This window comes from Budorcas taxicolor, chromosome 5 (genome assembly GCF_023091745.1).
Source record: "Budorcas taxicolor isolate Tak-1 chromosome 5, Takin1.1, whole genome shotgun sequence".
Taxonomy (NCBI): Eukaryota; Metazoa; Chordata; class Mammalia; order Artiodactyla; family Bovidae; genus Budorcas; species Budorcas taxicolor.
The window spans coordinates 134,615,084-134,620,026 of NC_068914.1; positions in this window are offsets into that span (position 1 = coordinate 134,615,084).

Here is a 4,943-nt window from a genome sequence, read left to right on the forward strand (position 1 = left end):
AAAAAATACATCTCTCCAGTTATGAAGCCAAAAATTCAAAAGAAAACAAATTCACTTGACTCTATTACACTCTCTAGCTACCATTTTCTTGGTTTTGTTTTTCTTTTTTTAAAAAAATTATTTATTTATTTTACTTTACAATATTGTATTGGTTTTGCCATACATTGACTTGAATCTGCCATGAGTGCACATGTGTTCCCCATCCTGAACCCCTCTCCCGCCTTCCTCCCCATCCCATCCCTCTGGGTCATCCCAGTGCACCAGCCCTGAGCACCTTGTATCATTTTTTTTCAACCAAGATTCACAGCAAAAGTCTCCAGTGAAGGATCTGTACCATAGCCTTAGCTTTCTTACCAATCTTCTTAGTCCTCTTTAATCTGGTTACTTTCCCAGAGACAACAAGACTCTGAAACTAACAATAGGCTACCTTAGGGAAGGAACTGTTAAAGAAAGGAGTTTTTGGTAATTAAAAATATGGTTCTTGATTAGCAACAATTTAAGACAAATGAAGAATCTACCCATGAGCTCCAACAAACATCTAAGGAAAGTCCTAAATAGAAAATTGAGGGAAAAAAGAAAGAAATACAAAATAAGTAATTCTCAGGATAAATGAAATATATGAGTGATCAAATTGAAAGGCCTATGAAATGCCATACTGAAGAATACTTTTTAACATCTTATGTGAAGTATGGAGAAGGCAATGGCAACCCACTCCAGTACTCTTGCCTGGAAAATCCCATGGACAGAGGAGCCTGGTAGGCTGCAGTCCATGGGGTCGCTGAGGGTCGGACACGACTGAGCGACTTCACTTTCACTTTTCACTTTCATGCACTGGAGAAGGAAATGGCAACCCACTCCAGTGTTCTTGCCTGGAGAATCCCAGGGACGGGGGAGCCTGGTGGGCTGCCGTCTATGGGGTCACACAGAGTCAGACACGACTGAAGTGACTTAGCAGTAGCAGTAGCAGTATGTGAAGTATATCCCTGATTTACTTCAGAAGACTAAATTTATTCTGATGAATAAAATGAAGACTGAAAATTGTTCAGAGGGAAAGCTACTTACCTACAAAGGAAAGGGAATTACATTGGCCTCAGACTTTTTATCAATAGCACTGGATGCAGGAAGATAACGGTTCAATAACTTTAAGTCTGAAGGGAGAGATTTTTATTCTAGAATTCTCAGTTCAGTTCAGTTCAGTTGCTCAGTCGTGTCCAACTCTTTGTGACTGCATGAACCACAGCATGCCAGGCCTCCCTGTCCATCACCAATGTCCCGAGTTTACTCAAATTCATGTCCATTGAGTCAGTGATCCCATCCAACCATCTCATCCTCTGTTGTCCCCTTCTCCTCCCACCCTCGATCTTTCTCAGCATTAGAGTCTTTTCAAATGAGTCAGCTCTTTGCATCAGGTGGCCAAAGTATTGGAGTTTCAGCTTCAACATCAGTCCTTCCAATGAACACCCAGGACTTAACTCCTTTATGATGGACTGGTTGGATCTCCTCGCAGTCAAAGGGATTCTCAAGAGTCTTCTCCACCACTATAGTTTAAAAGCGTCAATTCTTTGGCACTCAGCTTTCTTTATAGTCCAACTCTCATATCCATACATAACTACTGGAAAAACCATAGCCTTGACTAGATGGTCCTTTGTTGACAAAGTAATGTCTCTGCTTTTTAATATGCTGTCTAGGTTGGTCATAACTTTCCTTCCAAGAAGTAAGCATCTTTTAATTTCATGGCTGCAATCACCATCTGCAGTGATTTTGGAGCCCTCCAAAATAAAGTCAGCCAGTGTTTCCCCATCTATTTGCCATGAAGTGATGGGAGCAGATGCCATGATCTTAGTTTTCTGAATGTTGACCTGGCCAAAAAGACACTTGCAGAAATTCTAGCAAGAAGTCCAGAAATTCTCTCTCATTCATTTTTTATGAAGAGCGTATTTGAAGATATGTGAAGAGAAATAAAAATGAATCCAAGAGAAAAGAGGATACAGAACCCAAGAAACAGTAAAACTAACCAAGTAGTATGATAAAATCCTTGGGTGATCCAAATTCTAAGATGAAGTCCAAGGTATGCAGAAAGAATGTCTTCAAGAAGAAAGCAAATTTTATGACAAATTTTTTTAATCAAGAAATTATATCATTTTGTTGATAAGATATTAATTTGTTTTACCAACCAGAAGAAAGAAAGACAGGACAATTAGGAACTCTGGGCAAAGGAAGATTTTTTTTTTTTTTCAAATCATAATCCAAATATTGAGCAAACTAAAATGTGTCATGGCTTTGAGTGATAAATTGTGAAAAAAAAAAAAAAAAAAAACCATTACTTTATTTGACCCTAAATGTTTGGGATATTTTCCTTCCACACAGGCTTAGCTGAGATTTGGGATTTGTTGAGAAATTTAAATGTGATAACACTGAATGTAACCATCATACAGTAATATACCCACTATGCAACATCTATTGTATAGTAATTTCTCAAATATTACTTCCTTCATTATTCCTACCCCAACTCCTAGTACTTCTAACTGTGTGTGCTCAGTTGCTCACTTGTGTCTGACTCCTTGTGGCCCCATGGACTGCAGCCCACCAGGCTCCTCTGCCCATGGAATTTTCCAGGCAAGAATACTGGAGTGGGATGTCATTTCCTACTCCAGGGGATCTTCCTGACCCAGGGACTGAACTCTTGTCTCTTGCGTCTCTTGCATTGGCAGGAGGATTCTTTTTACTAGCATATAACACTTCCCAGTTGTATAGATGAAATTTTAATCATTTTAAAAAAATTATTAAATTTCCCTTTGGGAAGAAATGAAAGCAGCTTGACCAAATATGTAATCAAATGATTGCACTGGGTTGACTAGAAGGTTCTAAAGCAGCAATAATATTTACAGACCTGATTATTATCTTTTTTATGTGGATTGTTAATGCTCTGAATACCTTAAAGGAATAATGTAGTAACTGAAAAGACAATATTAGAACACAAGTACCTGTTCTCTCTAAAGGAAAAGCAGTATATCATGACAGACCAAAGTGATACATTTCCGATCGCTTTACTCTTTTTCTTTCTTTATAGCAAAGTATCTATTCCCACTGCTCTATTGCTGTAGACCTTTCAAGGAGATTGGTGTGTTTCAATAGGTTTCCTGTCCTTCCTTCAAAAGAAACAGAGTACATGAAAAATCCTAGACAGATCATTAAAATTGTAATAATACCCCAGTGTGGAAGATGAAAGGGAAGAACTCTCCCTCATGCTGGATTTATTTTTAGTACTCAGTGGTGTGTTTTTTGTATGGTCCTGGGATCAGGTCATCCAGAAGGAAAGGATCATATTAACACCGGTGTTTGCAGTGAAATGGAATATTATTTAGTAGGACTGTAGCCTTTGAAACCCAGATGAAAATGAATGGAGATGGTGCTGCATCCAGTCCCATTGATTGAAATTGGTTTTTCTGGCCAGTGACATGCCTGACAATTCAATGTAAACTCATCTCTCTCTCTCTCTCTCTTTGACAATTTATTACCCAATTTCAGAAAGCAATCTATTGCCTGATACATGCCAGACCACATTCAAAATATCAGTCATGTTCACCCGAGAGTCTTAGAGTCATAATGTATTTGCTTCCACATCAATAGAACCTTAATCACTCCTCAAAATTTTCTGAAAATGCATAGTCAATAGGGTTGGATGTCATATCTGCTGAGAAGAGGTGGCGCAGTTATCGATGGCTACTTGAGTTCAAGTGAATCCTGTAGCGACTGCCTTTCCTCTTTGTTTCTGCCGGACTTTTCTAGCTCTGCCCTTGTAGGAGGGCCTCAGTAGAGTGAGATCTGAGGAATATGAATCTGCCTTCAGTGCAGAAGACCTGGGTTCGATCTCTGGGTTGGCAAGATTCCACCAGAGGAGGAAATGGCTACCCACTCCAGTATTTTTTCCCTGAGAATCTCATGGTCAAAGGAACTTGGTGGGCTACAGTCCATGGGGTCGCAAAGAGTTGGACAAGACTGAGTGACTAACGCTTTCACTTTCATAGGTGGCCAAAGGAAGGCAGGCTAATTTTTTATTATATGGGGAGGTTTGGAAAAGGTTGGTGAAGAGGAGGTTTTAGAAGTGATCTGAAAACTAGAAATTTACTTTTGATTTGTGTACCATTATCATTGCAGGATTAGCTTTGAATGTTCACTTAAGAACAGTATATTTCACAATGACACATTTTAAAAATCACATGACTCAAAAATGTTAATAGACAGTGTTCTTTTTGCTAACTTTGTGATTCTGGCAAGATACTTAATTCAGTCGGTTTTGTTGTTTAGTTGCTAAGTTGTGTCTGACTCTTTTGCAACCCCCATGGATTGTAGCCTGCCAGGGTCTCTGTCCATGGGATTTCACAGGCAAGAATACTGAAGTGAGTTGCCATTTCCTACTCCAGGGGATCTTCTCAACACAGGGATAGAACCCGGTTCTCCTCTATTGGCAGATGAATTCTTCACCATTCCTCACTTATATATATAGCAAAAATAGCACATACTTCATATGATGGTGGGGAAGATGAACTGGGTTATAAAACATGCTTCTGGTGGTACTTGTGCATATTAAATATAAATATAATGACATGATTTAAATATTTACAGGGTTAGAGTAACAAAATACGACCTTTAAAATAAACAAACACTTGCTGAATTTTTCTGCTGTTACATTTTAATGTATAGATTTGTTAAATGCTCCCAACTTTCAGGTCTATGTAATTTAAAATTTTAGTAGGAGACAGAGTTTCACCAGATTTCTTTCTAGGTGTAAAAAAGTGCTAATTATGCTTCAATTTCATTTAGTTTCCTTTCTCTTTCCTATTACCACAACAACCAATCTGCTCTCCTCTTCTTGTATTGATGGGGGTTGCCTGTAGATTTTGACTGAGAACCTGAAATCAGTCACAAATTTATACAACTAA